The 18,389-nt window shown below is 41.2% G+C and overlaps 1 long non-coding RNA gene across 1 annotated transcript; it reads left to right on the top strand.

Moving 5' to 3' along the window:
• Positions 1-75: 75 nt before the first annotated feature.
• On the top strand, positions 76-17,759 carry LOC118251495 (uncharacterized). The gene is made up of 4 exons (XR_004779834.2): positions 76-419; positions 1,430-1,671; positions 15,227-15,314; positions 16,978-17,759. It is a non-coding gene; the product is annotated as an uncharacterized LOC118251495 (long non-coding RNA).
• The last annotated feature ends 630 nt before the right edge of the window (positions 17,760-18,389 follow it).

Here is an 18,389-nt window from a genome sequence, read left to right as displayed (position 1 = left end):
CGCCTTCGCCGCCGCCCGCCGGGCCCCCGGGACCCGGTGCCGCCGGCCTGGGGCTCGCGGGGGGGGCCGAGGTGTCCCCCTCGAGGGGCTCCTCCTGGCCTGCCCTGCCCTCCGCTCGCCAACCTTTGGCCGCCCTGAGCCGTCGGGAGCCCGGCGACCGTCCCGAGCGCCTGGCAGCCCCGGCCTAGCGAGAGCAGAGCCGAATGGGCGGGGGTGGTGGCTGTCTGAAGCAGCCCAGATCTCGGGGTGATAGCGTTAATTACCGTCCTGTGGTGCCAAAGTCTGCCGGGCTCCGTGCGGAACAGAACGAAATGACATATTCCCTGCCCCAAGGAGTTCACAATCTAACGTGGATCTGACAGCACGAGGGCGTGACACAGCACCGCGGGGTTGCAGCAGCAGAATCGTGCTGTTGAGGTGTGCGTACTGTGTTCGGACAGGCCTGTATTTATCTCTAGATGCTAAATATGCGTACATATGTTACCGTGAGTCAGTCCTTGTAGGTGTCGCTGTGAAAGGGGAGAAAGTGATTTAGGCCCAGGTGTTACACATGCAGGGAGGTGAGTGCAAGGGCGGCCGTGCAAGAGGCAAGCTGAAGGCTCATCGACGACAGTGCTGTGGGATGGTGAACACAAGTGCCCAGCATGCCCCGACCAAAAGAAGCTACATGAGAGATATGTAGGCCTTCAAAAGTAAGGACGAGGCATCTGTGGCGCAAATGGGCGCTGCTGTGGTCAAGGGTTCAAAAAAGGATGGAGCTCGAACCAGCCAACTTGCTGAAGAGATGGCTTTTGCAGCTGTGCTCAGCAGGGGTTTTAGGAAGACAATCTGGGTGTTAAAGAGGTGTAAATAAAGATGATCATGATTATGAAGGCAGGACATGAGGACACAGGCAAGAGATTTACTTGCTAGGACAGATTGCAGGGATCAGCCCTTCTGTGTGGGAAACAGACTGGTGAAGTCTTCTCCAGCCTGAAGTCTTACGACAGAAAGAGAAGTACAAGTTGGCCAGAGGGGAAGGGAAGAGAGCCTGGCTTTCATTTAGCGGCCGGGCAAGTTAGCTTATGGTCTGATCACAGGCAGCTTAGAGAAGAAGTGAGAACAGTTTTACTACAACACACTGTGACAAGTTCTTGTGAGGTACAGTAGAGGTAGTGTGCATTTCTGCAATCTTCATGCTTTTGGAGGTATTTTTGCTGAAAATGTTCTAAGCCAAGAAATTTGGTTGTACTGAGTGTGGAGAAGAAATTGAAATCTCTCATCAGCTATAGTTCCTTTAAAGCATACTCCTCTGTGGCCTCTTCTTTATGCTTTGGCGTCGATTTTTTATTTTTGTGTTTTTCCCTTTGAGTTCCTAACTTTGCATGCTTCCAAGAGGCACTGGAATATTTCCTGACTCCTATTAATCCTTTCTGTGTTGGTTCATTAGGACTCAGTTCACTTCAGATCTGCAGATGAGAGAAGATGACAGCTCCTAAGCCCTCTCGGAATAGCAGCACGGATCTGACCACACAAGGGTGTGACAGCACTGCAAGGCTGCAGCCATGGGGTTGCAGGATCCAGTCCCTGGGAAACAGTAAAAATGCTCTCATTAGCCTATCTGGCAATCGAAGCACGCAGAACGCATTTTAAACTAAACAGCCCATTTGGAATACGGACTGACTGGTGTTTGTATGTAAGCAAGAGCATTGCTGTAATTTAATTACGGCGGAAGGTTGTTGAGGGAAGTGACGGCTCTCATCTCTTACATTTTTCCGTGGGATTGAAAATGCAGGCAGAAGCAGAGCTAAGAAAGAATGTTCCGTTTCTTCTGTCCAGACTACTGTCTCTGGCATTTGCTGTTGCTGAGGGCAAAAACAGCATTGATTTTGAAGGGGATTAGACAGACTGGCTGGTTGGAATGCCAGTCCTGGGCACTGGCGTGACAATGGGTATTTAAGGGAACTAAAAGCCTCATGAGTAATGGTTCCCAACTGATGCAGCTAGACTTGTCCCACAGGTGAAAGGCAGAGCTGGAGTTGGTAGCTGCGCTCCCTCCCTGCTGGCATGGCATCCCTCACTGCAGGGGAAAGCCTCCAGGGCAGGGTCAAATGGGCCTCCTTCCTTCTTCCCTTCTCTAGCAGCGGAGCATGCTTTCCTTACCACATTTCCTCCCTGAACTTGACTCTTGAGTTCACCTGAGGCACCTGGCTTGCTTCTTTTTCTCTGTTAAGCAAGGAGAGAAAGAAACCCAGAAGGGAGAAAGTAGGCAGTGCTTACTGTTGGGCCTGGTGTGACTCCTCTACCAAGGTAACTCCAGCTCCCTTTCACCCCCTTCCCCACAGACCCCAGCATCATGCCAGTGTCTTCAGGGATCATTTCCCCAGTGTAATCGTGGTAGTTGAAGGCTATGCAATGACGTTTGCACTGAAAACATTACAAAGCAGTACTTTGGTGTAAGGCTGGATATGTATGGGAGGAGGATTCATAAGTTCAAAACCTGGGTCCTTCTTCAGTCAGCTGCTTTCCAGGAGGTCTTGAGGACTGCATAAAGCTTTTATATATAAAGCTTATAGTGGGAGTAATGCACCTAGACATGCTTGATTAGGTACAGATTTCTTGAGAAGAATATTTCTTGACTGGAAGTTATTGGCAAAATGTAACCAGGACTGTTTGTGGAAAGAAGAAATGACAGAAAGGTGAAATATGGGTAGAGGGCAGGGTTATGAAGGTACAAGCCATAAAGGCTTGTGCTTGCTAAGGAAGACAACTTTAGTCTCCATCCATCAGGAGATCACCTAGAGAGCATTTCTGCTAGAGGCTGCATCGGAGAATGCAATGTAAAAATGAGCGTTTTTTTGCAGTTGTTTTGAGCCTTTATATCTTACCTCTGGGCAAGCTTTCTGTATTAAAGGTCAGGCAGCACTGGAGGGAATCTACCCTGGAAGTTCACTTTCCTGTACCAGAAAAGAAAGTTCAGCTTGATCTTAGGAAATACTGAAGTATGGAGATTGAGAAGAGAGGAAAAAATGCAAACAGTCAACAAAGAGGATCTGTGGGGAAAATAGAGTTCACAGGGCATCAGATCTGTGTCACTATAACTGGCAAACTCCATTTCTCTTCTCTGCTGACACATTTTAAGTAGGGAGATTTCCTTCTATTTCTTCTAAGATATGAAGGCAAATCCATTTGTAAGGTAAGATACCTAGTTCAGTGGATTTTCTCAGTGCTGAATGTGATCTCTTGGGATAGTTTGGGCAAGGGTAGACAAGATAGTGCAAGGGACTTTTATTGAAATCTACCTTAGCTGTGACAAATGCTGATGACATATGTCATTTACTAAATTAGAGCAGTCCTGTGACTCCTGACATAACACCATACCATCTTGTAGCAGTGGGGTTTCAGCCAGCTGGTTTGAACGGTGAAGTTGAAAAGGAATCAATGTTTATATTCTTTCATGCTCCTCAAGGTGAAAATGAATTCACACAGCGTAAGTGTGCAGTTCTATTAGCACACATTGCTAAGTGACTCATGTAAAATTCCCAAAGGAGTGACCATAGTTAGTGTAGGTATGAATTAAATACAAAATAAATAAAATGGATCACAAGAAGGACAAGTACCAATGCCTGAGAACAGCGCTATTTTTCTGTCATAGTTAGCACAAAGAAAACATTGCTGCCCAAAACTGGTTTTAAATATGTTTCAGAATATGAAACAGTATCATGAAACACAAGTTACTTCACTGCTTAAGAGAATTTTAGCATATAAAGGGAAAGAATGAGCTAAAAATAAGATAGAGGAATCTGGGAAAGAGAGAGGCAAAGCTCACTATAATACTAAAAATCAGAGAAGTAAGCCTGACAGCCTTCATGTTAAAATGGGAAGGGAGCAGATTAACAGCGTGCCAGTCATGTTGGACATAGCAGAGCAATTTGATTTGCATTTTATTCCATTTCTGTGGGAAGGTTAAAATGGGTTCTACTTGGCCAAAAACCTGACATCAACAATAAATGTCCGTATCTGAGCTAATCAGCCAAATCTCCATTTACAGATATTTCCAGTTTGTGATTCACTTATGAGGTGAATGCTATGGTGGGCATCTACAGGTTTTGTTCATTCTTAACATACACATTGACTGAGGAGGTGGAGAGATCTCCATCACTGAAGGTTTTTAGGGGCAGTCTGGTCAAACAGCTTCCTGGCTTAGATTCTGGTTGTCCTGCCTTGGCCAGAGAGATGGAATAGGTGACCACTGGAGTACTTTTATCATTCTGAAAGTGCATGCACATTTTCTGAAGAAGACACAAACCCTGACAAATCATACTTTCTCTTAACTAAACTTTTCCACCAGCAGTCCATGTGGCCCAAAAATCACTCCTTTGGCCACACCTGATATTCGAAAACCAGAATACTGTAGCTGTGAAAGCAGAAGGCCATACCTTTGCAATTTTATCTTTTAGCAAGCAGTTCCTCCAGTATGCTTTGGAACACATTTCTAAAACACAGAATTAGTGGAAAACAAGATTTCTGTGCACAAATCACAGCCAGAAAGTATTTTATGCTCATTAGAAGTCTTCAAAATATTTTGCTTAAAATAGCCACTATTATTAATCATCTGGAAGTTGATTTTTAATGTATTTTTTTTCTAGTCTCATAATTTTGAATTGTATGAAAATTTTCATTTGCCGAGAAGCCTTTTTAAATCTAACAGAATTATTTTTTCAGATCTACAGGCTATTAAGACAAATAAATAGACAATGTTTTTCCATCTTTGAAGCAGAACATAATTGATAAAATAGCGTTATAAATATCATATCTGCAAATGCAACATCTGTGTTTATCTTCCAGCCATATAAAATTACATAAACATAGATTCTGCTTTTTATGAAATCTATGAGTAATTCCTCCTCTGCTCTTTCTGTGCTTGTACGCTAAGTGATAGAAAAGTGCAGCCTTGACAGCCGTGCAAGACTCATGTCTTCTGTGTAGACAAGTGGTGCAGCATGAACAGAAATCTTGGAAGTTTTCATGTGTGCTGTGTCATTTGTGCACCTGATGTTGATCAGACTGTCCAAATACAACCAGGAGGAGTAATAAGACCCCCGTGAGTAATAACGTATCAAAATTTCCCTGGCTATCTGTAGATGTGTTTTCTGTTGAGACTGTTTCCCTAAAGATGCCTTTTGTAGGTTTCAGCATTGACATCATATCCCACGGAAATTTGCATCCTGCAGTAGTGAGCTCATTCTGAGAAGTAGATGGAGTCTAAATTAGGCAGGGACCATCTAGTCATGTTGCATCAGCTTCTACAGAGTAAGAGTTGTCTTGGTTTCTTCCAATAACGTCAAGGTGGAAGAGATCACATTATTACCAATCATCTGGGATATCCTGGACCCTTAAATCAATTATTCATAAGAGTCACTGATCACAGTAAGTCTCAGTATGGGTACTTGATAGATGGCACCTTCCTTTCTTTTACAAAGAGCTTAAGATGTAAGACCAAGCCTTGGAAAACTTGCCAATTTCAATGTGTTGTTGTAGAGCCTGCAAAATTCACTGCAATATGGGCATGAATAATCCAAATTCTGCCAGGCAGGAACATGTGCTGTTGCTCCTACATAAAATACATCTTGAGTGACATCTTTAACAATTACAGTTCTAGGAAGCAAATATAAAATTAGGGCTCATCCTGTGAAGTTAGTAGGAGTTTAGGGCCAGCAGAAAAGCATATTCGGTTTCGTTTTGCTGGTTGGGCTAGGAAGGTACTTCTTTTTTATTGTAGCATTAAACAAATGAGTCTATTGTTTAATCTGATGGGCCAGAGCTATCATTTTTCTAAACTGTGGTTTGAAATTGCAATATGATTAATTAGCTAAATCATGGTATTCTGTAGCAAACTAATTGCACAGCAACAAGGCTTCTGCCTGCACAGCATGACAGCTGTCATTCTAGCAAGCCCCAAATGATCGTGTAGGTGCTGCGAAGTGCAGCTCAGAAAGAGAGCCTCCCTTAAGTCTCCATTAATTGAGAAGGCTGAGAACATTTGCCTCTCACTTTTTTTCAAGTGAGAATACATGGCAGAAAACTGCTTTACTATTTCTACCTGCTTCCTACCTCTTCTCCAGTAGGATCAGCAGAGCAATATTAAAAGTGGCAGTTCCACCTTGCTGCTACAGGGCAGTGTGATTCATCATGGGTCTCCCCAGTACACATGCACACCAACACACACGTACATGCAATTGTTCCTTTTCTGTGCCTGTCATCTGCCTGTGTTGTTTGTAGCAACAGCATTGTTTCTGTACAACAAGAAAATATGTCTTAGTGTAAAAATGTTACAAAACTATTAAATAAATATTAACGTAAAACAAGCAATTATATGATAAGTTAGTGTTTGGAACCCATTTTTGTTTGCATGACCTAACTTTGAAGCTATCCCTGCTTGGAGCAAATTGGAGAGACTAGACTAGATGACCCTCAGAGATCCCTTCCAAAGTGAATGATTATGTGAGTCTGTGATTCTGTGAAAATTGAACTGGTTTTATTTTCATCTGAAATGTAGTAAACTCAATGTATTTATATCTGATATTTCCATAAGGACAATTATTTGTTATATGCTATTAGGACACCTTTTTAAGAATATAAAAAGTAGTATTTGACAAATACATTTGAGTTAGTATATTTCATTATAAACTTAATAGTTTAGGAATTACTTGCTTTGAAAAAAATAATAGAAAAAAATAAGAAATTTATTCTGGGAACAGAGTGGAGCTAAAACCGTGAAGAGCTCATATCAAAACAATTCCATCAGCTATTTGCTAAACGGAAAAAAAAAAAAAAAAAAAAGCCAACCAAAGAAGTCCTCTGTTACTAGCTGAACAAGAAAATGCTATCCTTGGTGTTCAGTTGTCATCTTCATCCTATCTACAAGCCTCAGAGTAACAGAATAATGTAATGTTTTTACATTTAGCAAAAGTGGTGAAACCTCCTCCCATTCTGACTTTATCTGTTAAACCACAAAGAAAAGGGGGGAAATACCACAGTTTTGAAGTAAGGTTCTGGGGTCTAGGGAGAAGAATGGAAATTCAAAGATAAGGGTGGTAGTTTCTGCCCATTATCCACCAATTTGTACATTGCTGCTGCACACTTCTTATAAGAACAAGTATTTCACTTCTAGTTTTGGCAATGCAATGCATTTTGGAAAAGGAGAGCTTTCCAGTAACATTTAAAAGAAAGTGAACTGGACTTAGAACAGAGCCATGTCATTCCTGTCAGTATTTGTTAACTAGTGTAGAGGCTTGGGGTTTTGTTGTTTTTGTTTGTTTGTTCTTGGATGGGAATGGGTTTGGACTGCAAACAAAAATCAGTGGCTGGTGCCGAGATACCAGGATCCCCTCCGATCATGATGAAGAAGTCAGTTAAGTGGCCCGGAGGAGGGTTTGCTCTGTCACTGTACTTGTTTGTCTGTGCCAGTTCCCTGAAGCAGAAACGATGTTATGAAGTGCAGTTTATTCGTGCAGCTTGCTGCTGAAAAGAGATCCCTTGATATGATTCAACTGTGACTTGTGGTAGGGTCACCAGCATCATAAGAGATGGGACTGCCCTCTGGCCCGTTTCCTGAAGCATTGCTTTTTAAAGCAAAGGAATTTGGGGAACTTGTACTTCATCAGCTGTGTCATATCATAAGTCAGATCTCACAGGGATCTTGTGACAGCCTTGAAGATGTAAGAAATAGCCTGAAGTCAGTACAGAAATGGATTGAGACAGCAGCCAACATAAAAAAGTTGTGAATGTGACACACAAAAAATGTTTGACTTTCATAAATCCTTCTAGAGATAAAGATTTAGAAGAAGCAGAAGATGATGATGGCTTGGGTATAGGAAATAACAAAATGTATTGGCTGTGGGAACAGATTGATATGGTGAGGTGCACTGCAAGAGCCATCATGGTTAAATGCAGCATGGAAGAATTGCTGGTACAGCAAACCTTTTCTTGGGAGATCACGAGAGGAAGTGCTGTTAGGACAGCATGACATGTTCTGAAACTCTGTCTGTTCTTGGATTGTGACAACTGAAAACTGGGGACTGGACGCAGGGAATAGACTACGGGAAGCAAATCCCCCATCTCAGATTGCCCCACAGGACGTGAGGACTACTTCCCCTCCAACTTGAGGCCAGAAGGCAGAAAGTTGTGGTCCAGGGAGGCCAGTATCCCTGCAAGGGGGGTGGCTTCTCCCGGTGTTTGTACACTTGCACAGAGACCTTTACATGCCACAGTAATTTAGATACTCACAAGTTCATTGTTACCCAGACAAACTCCAGGTTGGGTGGTCCTGTGATATGCCCTGCCTGAGTTAGTTTCCTTGGTACAGACACAATTGGCTCTTGGTTGCTTTTAATAATAGCAACATGGAAGAAGCTGAAGCGCAAAAATGTGGCTAATACAAACCAGATGGAAACTGAGTTATAGGAACATGTGTGGTAGATACACCTGTGAGAGAAGCTGTAAGCAGCTGCTCTTCCAGTGTTTCTGCTTTCAGCAGAGAAAGGCAGAGGGGGCTTGGGTGAGCAGTGTGTTGTGTTGTACGTGCTGCAGGATGGTGCTGTGCTCTATGGCTGGGGGAAGGCAGGGCCTGCTGAATTTACAGCCCAGTATCCATCTCAGTTTTCAGTCACTGAAAGTTTCCCCTATGTCTAAATTTTTTGGGTTTTGTTTTGTTTTTGTGATTGCTCTTGGTCTACAAAATAATGCAGGGAACATTAGAAATAGCATTTCAGCTCTTGTACTATGGAATAGTGAGCTGAAAAAAAAAAAAAAGCATTCAAAGGAAGAGTCAAGGAGTTTACAGATACACTGTGGGCTGGGAGTCCTACCTTATTTTGAATTGGAAAGTATCACATATTCTGGATTTTTAATAAAGAGTGGCATTTCCATATAAGGACTGTGGCCCTATAATACAAACTTGATTTTATTCCACCATTTCTAGTGGGAACAAGGACAGGCTGGATAGATGTCTGATCTCTGTATCTGGGCCCCATATAATAATATAACAGCTAAAACGGAAATTAAATAATTCCAGTAAACCTGGTGAGCTTATTTCCTGCACAGTGCTATATTTCATACAATATCAGCACTGCATGGAATCTTAGTGAGTCTTGGCAAGAAAAAGCTGAAGAGAGAATTTTTGGAGGTAATCTGAAATAGATTTCACTTCGTATGCCAGTATTCTTTCTGAAGCTTCAGTATTCATACAAGAATCATCTCTCCCTCTGTAAAGACAGCAGGATTTTCAGTGTGTTACCCTGGCTATCTCAAGTCAAAGGAGATCTACACAAGACTGCTTATGCTGAGTGATGAAGCCACTGTGACTCTAGGAAAAGAGTTCTCCTCCATTACCATTTCCAACTAAAAGGACAGATTCCTTCAGTAGCTTTGCTGTAGGGTTGTCTTCAGCGCAATAGATGTGACCGCATGATTTTAAATTGTCTTGTGCCCTGTGGATAGATGTACCCGTGGGATCTTAGGTGGGCAAAGGACTTGGATCAGATTCCACTCCAATGATATTGATAATCAATGTGATTGCATTGTGGGAAACCAGTTCCCCCTCTGTGCCCAGCACAGCAACTGCCTATGCCATGCCCAGTCTTGGAAACTGTTATGGCGCTCTTTCTTTTGGAGGCTTCGTGTTCCCTGTTAAATGATGTAGGGTTTGACTAGCAAAAGTGGCCTTGAATCAGTGGTGCTGTTTGGTAGAGCAGGGAAGTGTGGTAGCCCTCAGTGCTTTCTCTGCAATTAGACTCCAGCTAGTGGGAGTAATTTCTGCTCCATAAACTGCATTAAGCTGCATTAAAAAACACACAGGTCCACTGGAGAGAGCAGAGCAAAGGTGAGAGACCCGCTAGGAGTCTGCATAGTTGGTCTGTTGCAAGTGAGCTCCCCCTTGGCATACTAACTTCATCCTTCATCTGATCTATAGCAGCAGAATAAGCATACAAATTCTTTCTTCCCATAGGTGCCAGTGCAATATAGACCTGGGGTGGTGGGTCTAATGTTTTTGCCAATTCAGCAGTCTTGGATTCTCACCTGCCTTTGGTTATTCTGTAATCTGAGTATAAATGGTCATGCATGCAATCTGTTCTGTCCACCCCACCTGGCCATAGCTTTGTGCTGGAGCCCTCTCATCTACAGAAGAGCCGGACAAAGTCCTGATGTGGTACAGTGATGGATCACCAACTCAATCCAGTAGGAGTTTGATTCATGAATAATAAGAAAAAAAGAGCTTTATATGGGATAGCTTTAATGTTTGAATATAATTTTTAATTAATAGAACTGATTGTTTTCAGAGGCAGATGCAGCCTTCTGCGTCATGCCACAAAGTTGCTGACTGGTATTTTATTTATGTGTCCACTACTTTGGATGATGGCTTTGGGTGGAATACATTCCAGTGAACATTACTTAAAATTTCAGGACATACCCTACATGTGAATCCTTAGAACACCACTGCAATAGCCAGTCCCACAAAAGAACCAAATCCCATGGTCCCATGTCCTTGTGTCAGGTCCTGATGAAACCCACTTGAAAATTCTCAGCTGAGGTGAACCAGCATGAATTTATTTATCATAGAATCGTTAAGGTTGGAAAAGACCATCTGGTCCAACCATCCCCCTGCTACCAATGTCACCCACTAAACCATGTCGCTAAGCACCCCATCCAACCTTTCCTTAAACAACCCCAGGGACAGTGATGTCCTGGGCAACCTGTCCCAGTGCCTGACTGCTCTTTCGGAGGAGAAATGTCTCCTAATTCCCAACCTAAACCTCCCCTGGTGCAACCTGAAGCCATTCCCTCTAGTCCTATCACTAGTTACCTGTGAGAAGAGGCTGACCCCCAGCTCCCCACACCTTCCTTTCAGGGAGCTGTAGAGAGCAATGAGGTCTCCCCTGAGCCTCCTCTTCCCCAGACTAAACAACCCCAGTGCCCTCAGCCACTCCCCACAGGACTTGTGTTCCTTCACCAGCTTCATAGCCCTTCTCCGGACATGCTCCAGGGCCTCAATGTCCTTCCTGTAGTGATGGGCCCAAAGTTGAACACAGTACTTGAGGGGCGGCCTCACCAGAGCAGAGTACAGGGGGACAACTTTTATTTATGCCACGGGGTGATTTATTTATCTGGGTTCATTGCTAGTAACAGGGTGTGATGCAGATGGATCTGTTTAAAGGATTCCCTTTCTGCAATGTTATGAATTTAAAGTGTTACTTTGACAAGTGACTTGTCATAATTATTCATCTTGTCAATAGATAAGATTTCATTGGAGTTAATCATTGGGCTACCAGACAGGTTTCTTAAATAGTCACAAGTGCACATAGCCATATTCCTGTCTGCCAATAAATATACTTTGCTCTATATGAGGAGAGAAAATGTGGTGTTAGTTATAAGCCATATATAACACAGAAATATTACCTTAAATACCTCGATCCATTTTTATACTATCATATAGGAAAATGAAGTCTTCAGCAAATCCTTTTTTTTGTATTAGGAGATATTTCTAAGAAGAATTATTCCCTCAAATAAATCTCCCTGTTAAGTTCTAATAATTCTCCTGGTAGAATCCACTTTATATATTTGAGTGCTAACATTTACAGTACATTTTCTCATTTGTTTTTAAGCCATGCTCAAATTAGCAATTAACTAAAATAGTTGCTTTTGTAAATGGAGTATAAGAATATTTAATAATTTATATTTTTCTGATTCCAGAGTGCAACAGTGTGAAAATGAATGACTAATTTGTTGTTGATATGGGAAGAAATTTTAATCTTTTATGAGAACATCTTGGCTGCGGGTGTGCTTATCTATGAGAAAGAGAGCTGGAATTCTTCAGTGGGAAATGTATGAATATTATCTGAGGCAGTGTTGAAAGTAAAAATAATTGAGCAAGGAGCTAGTTACAATTTCCTCTTCTGTGTCTAGGATTTTTATCAGCCACTTTCTAAGCAAATTGTTAGCCCATATGGAACCTAGTAGTATTTCAGAAACATAACCATTCATTTATTCTTTGAACATTTATAGGATTGAACTGTTACAGGATTCACAGATTCCATTGGTACAAATAAGCTAAGAGGGAATTTTTTTGCCCAGATCTTTTGCCTAGAGAACTTGTGGATGTCCTATCCTTGGGGATGTTCAAAGCCAGGTTGAATGGGGCCTTGGCCAACCTGGTCTAGTGGGTGGCGTCCCTGCCTATGGCAGGTGTGTTGGAACTATATGATCTTTAAGGTCCTTCCAACCCAAGCCATTCTATGATTCTATGATATTTTGGCTCATCTTTTCATAAATATTCCTAAAAACAGGATTTCATGATCAGAATAAGCAACCCTGCTCTTCTAGTTGGGATTTCAGAGGAGCTATGTGCTTATCACCTTCTAGGGTCATTTCCTTGTGTCCTGAAGTTCAGTTCATGCTTCCATTTGAAGATGTGCAGCATGAATGTAAGCGCAGACAATGGTGATTGCAGAGTCAAATGGATGCTGTGTCCTCACCCGTAACACTCCCTGGTGCAATGTCCTAAGGATATTTTTCTGTGTTCTTCCTTTTCATAGGTGTAATTGAGACAAAGAAAAGAGGTAGGAGGCCCTGGTCAGCGCCAGCAGCCTTGGTTCTCTTCTTCAGGTGTGTGGCCCAGGGCCCCTCTCCAACATGTGTATTTCCAAGAAATAAATAAAGTATGTTGGTGTAGTATCTACTGCCCAAATAACTCAGTGAAACATAGTATACAGAGGCTAATGAATTTAAAGGTCTGTACTGTGCCTCACTCTTTTGTTACTACTGTTGATGACCTAGTGGTCAGTAAAGAAATAGAGGGTACAGCAAAGAAACTTTCCTAACAGAAAACAAGAAGTATGACATGGCCTCCCTGCCACTGTGCAAGCTTGTACACACACACACACACACACACACACGCTACACACATGTACCTCCCTGCCACCTACCTCATTCCCCAGACGCAGCGCTGCATTGCCTTCACACTTGGCAGTTTTCATGCTCACACCCTCCCACTGTATAAGTCACTCCTTTGTTCAGACAAGGAGACAAAACAACTGAATGTGCTGTTTAACCCATGGACAGTATCAGCTGTCAAAGTGAAGTGGTCATTGTCTTAGGCAGAAATAGTGACTTGTGTGTCTTAGTCCCCTTTTTTAGCATATGTTTTAGCGGCTGCCTCCCTGTTCTTCTCTTACCTCAGTGGTTACCAAATCTCAAGATACTAATTTCACCTTACAATTCCTGCCCCAAGGACAGGACGCCTTTCTTTCTGCTTACACAGTACCTAAGATTACAAAACTTCAGTCTGGACAAGCCTTCTGAATGGTATTGTATTATAAATAAACATCGACTGCTTTAGCTAGCCAATGGAATAACTCCAGTAGTTGAGGAAGATTTTCTTTATTTTCATATTTTGTACTTTGGACATAGTGACAAAATGTAGACTTTGCAGATCCACAGATGTAATGGCTCATAAAAAGTCATTTCTTGATCCTTCTCCTTACATTCATCTTCTTTTGTCTAGGTGGGGGCAAGAATGGGAATGGAGATTGATAAGAGCAAGGCCTGCAAAGGCAAAGTAACGTAAAGGGAAAATAAACTGTCTTGGAAGAAATATGTTCGGGGTCTTAGGCTATTGCTTTTCCTGTTTTTGGCCTTGTCATTTTATTCAAGACAGAATGATCTTGTCAGCTTTCTGTGACTGACTCTTTTGTTTCTCTTTGGGAAATGATACAACTGGAAATTAAAACCATTTCAGAGAGAAGATGTTAACAATTGCAGTGACATAGATTTTTATCCTGTCTTTACGTGTTTTCTTTGGGGGAAGGGGGGAGGGAAGAGGGAGAAAATCTGTTCTTTTCTTCTTGTGGTCAAATACCTCTTGTTCCATAATTACTTGTCTTTAGACTTAATTCTTCTCTTAACTGATTTCATAGCATTTCCTATTTTCTTTGCAGAAATGTAGAAAAAACACTTCTGTACCTTTTGCCAGTTTTTCTAATACACTTTCAGTTATGGTAGATTGTAGACAAAGTGAGGATGAAAAGGATTATACTTCTAGTTCATGATCTTCATGCCAAAATGGATCCATATAGAGTGTTCTCAGTGCCTTCAACAACAGCATAGTAGGTGGTTCTTCCATGCTTATATTTCTGGTAACATTTCATGCTCCTGTAGATATTACTAAAATCGTTTCTTGATATGTCACCCCAGTTTAGCTCCATTTCAGTCAAGTCACATCCCTTTGTGACTACAACAGAAAACTTTATCTCTGATTTGGTTTTTATTTTCAGGAGTGCTACTCTAAGAACCTCTGCTGTGCCAAATGGATATGCATGAATATCTATAAATTTAAGGAATGTATATGGTCCTAAGCATCCCTGAATTCAGATACAACAAAGTACTGAGAGTGACAACTTGAACTGTGCAGGAATTATTTAGGTGTTTGTGATCTTTCAGCAGAAGTACAGGAGGAGGAGTGGTGTATTCTGACTCTTTTATGGAACAAATATTATTTTATTTTCTTGTGAGAATTGATCATTTCAATATATAGCTCTCCTGTGGTTTTCCTTATAATGGCTGTAGAGGCAAGGGAGGATGAGATCCAGATGGGGAGAGAAAAGTAGGGTACAAAAAGTCCAGTTCCTACAGCAAATGAGCTATCTTACCTCCCTCCTTCCTCCCTACATATGCCATAGTAATATGCAGCTGCTTCAAGTTGTTAAAGAGAATTTCCCTAGCAAATGGGGAAAGGAATTATTCAGCTTCATTTTCTTTCATTTCCTCCCAACACTTGGTGAATGATTGGAATGAAAAGCCTTAAACTGCGCATTTTTTTTTCCTTTTCCTTTTTCTTTTTCTTCTTGCACTTACCTGGAAAGTGGCATCCCAGGATGTACAGTCCACAAGCTTCTTGTGCTTAAAGCACATGTATTAACATTGCTGCTCCCCTGTCGGTTTTCCTTTGCAGAGTGGATGCTATTGTTGGCTACAGACTCAAATGTCATCTGGGTTTGGATTCTTCCAGCTTATGATTTCATCTTTGCAAATGCTGAGTTTCAGAAGTCTGTTTATATGCTCTGTAAACTGAAATGTTCAGTCTGAAATAGTTTCAGATATTAAACTCTAATCAAAACATTTTATGGTTGAATTATGCCTGCTTCCACTGTTATAAAAATTCTACTAATGAAATTGCATTTTAATATTTTAGACTAGATGCCTCAAGTTTGCTTCTTCATGCATTTCCTTCACCTGGACAACCTGCCATCTCCAGGGAGCAGGACCTAGGATTCTGGAAGGTACGTATTATTTCTGTGACAGATCAAACGAAATAACAACATCAGTATTGCCATTTCCAAGGAAGGCTTAATTGTGGGGAATTTGCTAGTTTAAGTCAGGTGCAACCTTTAATTTGGTAGCTACCTTTGGAGATCATGCAAGTCCTTTAAATTCCAGGATAGTTGTCTTTGTCTGATGTTACAAAATGAGGTGGTCAGAGATCCTTTGAATTGCAGTAGGCAGAAAAGGTGACGGGAAACAGTTCTGCCCATTTAGAGATTCATCCAAGTCCTGCTATAAGGACTGGAAAGATACCCATTGACTTCACTGGGAACTGGATGAGGCTCTAAACGTCAATAAAATCAAAGAAGTCTCACAGTGAATCGGCCTATCTGGCACACATTAAAAAAAACGATTGTAAATTTCGAAAATGAGTCTTCTTGCAACGTAGGCCAATTGGTCAGCTGCAAACTTGGCACAGCTGTGAAGCATGTGTCCTGGGCAGTCCGCAGGAACACGATGTTCTTTCTCACTTCTGAGAGCTATGGAGACAGAAAAAAAAGGACTCAACCCAATGCTGAAGACTAAATGCTGAAATAATGGAGCTAACTACTGAAATTAACAATATGCAAAGGTAACGCTTCTTTTGGAAGAAACTAACAAAACCCCCCAAAGTTGATATATTTTACAGGCAAGTGTTCTGCTTCATTCTGTGTCTTGGAAAAAAATAACAAAATTCAGAGAATTTTCTGGCAGAAGCTGATGGAATTTGACCTTTATATCAATGCACTGTAGAAATCAGGCAGAATTCCTGAAAAAAAAATACTAAGCATGTAATTTTCATCCTTTAACCATCTGTGGGGGTAGTGAAACTCATCCAAAGAGAGGGGAAGCTCCTGAGCCCCAGGCATCCAAACTGTTATGCAGAACTGTTGCTGTTCTGTCTTCAAGTAGAAGTATGATTTTGCGGCACAAACTCCTTTCTGATGCTTTTTAAAGGCTTGTGCAGTGGTTGCAAACTCCAGAAAGAAAATGTAGACTGTTAACTGCATACAGACACAAGAGCAAAAATGGTAGTCGAATATTGTGGTTGATGTAATGTGCAAATAGAGCACAACACATGCACACTTAGGCTTGAAAGCAGCCACTGCAAAACTGGTTTTGATTGCCTTGATTTCCCACAAAGGAAGCTTCTCATGCTTAGAAAGCGGGAGTAATGTCATTAATGGCAATGGAGCTACACCACAATAAAAGAAATGTGAGGTTCGGTATCTGTACCATGCCGCTAAGCCATAATCTCAGGAGACCTTAAGTCTAGCATTCTTATAGCTCAGCATTCTGCAATTACATAGCAAAAGATACTTCAGAATTGCTTCTTTTAAGCCATTCAAGGAAAATTGCACTGGTAAAACAACATGTCACAGTATATATGATTATTAAATAAATATCCCCGTGACCTAGATGCCTGCTTCTCTCCTATAATAGCACCTTTCTAAGGACAGTGAAATCCTGAGAAGTCTAGTTGCAGTTGCTAAAGGGACTTGAGCATTTGTTTTTTAAACAAAGGTATTAAACAATCATTATTTAAAAAACAAGTCTGTGCAATTTAAAATTAGCATTTTAATTTGGGGATTTTAGAACCCCAAAGTTTCATCTGCCTTTTGTTTTGCTTTTTACTTCCAGCTGTTTTATGTGATCTGGAGTAGTCATCTTCATCCTCTGCTTCCCTGCTGGCTCCAAGTGACTTTGTGACTCTGCTCCGTAGAGACTGAACCTGGCTAGCACAGAAAAACACATGGAAAGATTGTTTAAAGTATCATTTTAGAGCTCCCATTTTCACTAATTCAACGTCTCTTTCAGTGATAGAAATTGACCGCTAGTAGCTTAAATTGACTGGTGGATATTAATGGTCCATTTCCACCTCTGTTTCTATGGAAATAGATGTCAGTCTGGTGAGGGGGAAATGATTTTAAACATATACTTCATAAAAGCTGTCATGTACCTGATGTCCATTTTTCCCTAAAATCTGACTCAGAAAGGTTTCTGGTAGCAACAACAAAGCACTGCTGACTGGTTTCAGCTGTTAGTGCAGGACTGGGCACCAAACTCATTTTTCAAACAAATGCAAAACAAAATACCAAGTCCAATGGCTTCTAGATCATGACTTGTCATTGTCTTGCATCCTGTGTAATAATTCACTCTGTAAAAAAGTATGCATAAAATGCTGTGAAAATAGGATGGGAGAAGCACTACAAAAATGAGATAAGATGACTTCACTCCTGCATTAAGTATTCTTGTAAAGAACAAGGCAGAATGTGAAGGAAATGTGGGGAAGAAAAAATGGCAAATTTTAAATATCTGCTAAATGGAGCATAGACTTTGTTGGGTACCTTGGCTCTCCAGAGAGGCTTTACAAGTAAGTAGAAGGACATTGGCTTACAGCAATATTTCTTCAGTTTTTTTTTTTTTTTTCAGTTTTATTGTTGAAGTTCTGTTTGATTCAACAGATACAAGTTTTGCTTTTGTGTAAATGAGATCAAAACTGTTCCTAAATACATAGACAAAGCGTAAAAGGCCTTCTCATCCCCCTCCCTCCCTCATTTTTGTATTTTTTGTATTTCCAGAACAAATTATAAAACTGATTATGCTTCACTGAAGTCCATCTCTCTGATCTGTGTATATGCATGCACACGTGACCTTGGTCTCGTATGAAATAAATAATGAGAAGGGATAAAAATGGATGAGTATTTGCACAGATTAATAAAAGAGAAATAAAAGCCGCTCTTCCACCTTTCTAATTTATCTCTCTGGCATAGAGTGTGGAGGTAGAGAACACCTGTCCTAACATGTGTGCCATTTCAGCAGATTTTGTAAAATTGCCACACTGTTGTTTTCATGACTCTGTGATGGGTTCTCTCATTGGTTATCACCTGTGTTTAGGTTATTTGAGTCAGATGTAATCTAACATGCAACATGCATGTTTAATATCTGTAACTGGGTGTACTGTAGAGTCTCAACAGTGTGGCTCCTGGTAGATTTAACATACAGAGCATTTTGCATAGACCATGACCATAAATTCCACATGTGGTTCTCAT

This window comes from Cygnus atratus, chromosome Z (assembly GCF_013377495.2).
Source record: "Cygnus atratus isolate AKBS03 ecotype Queensland, Australia chromosome Z, CAtr_DNAZoo_HiC_assembly, whole genome shotgun sequence".
In the NCBI taxonomy this organism is placed as follows: Eukaryota; Metazoa; Chordata; class Aves; order Anseriformes; family Anatidae; genus Cygnus; species Cygnus atratus.
Note: the sequence above shows the minus strand (reverse complement) of the source record. Positions and strands in the feature narration are given on the sequence as shown.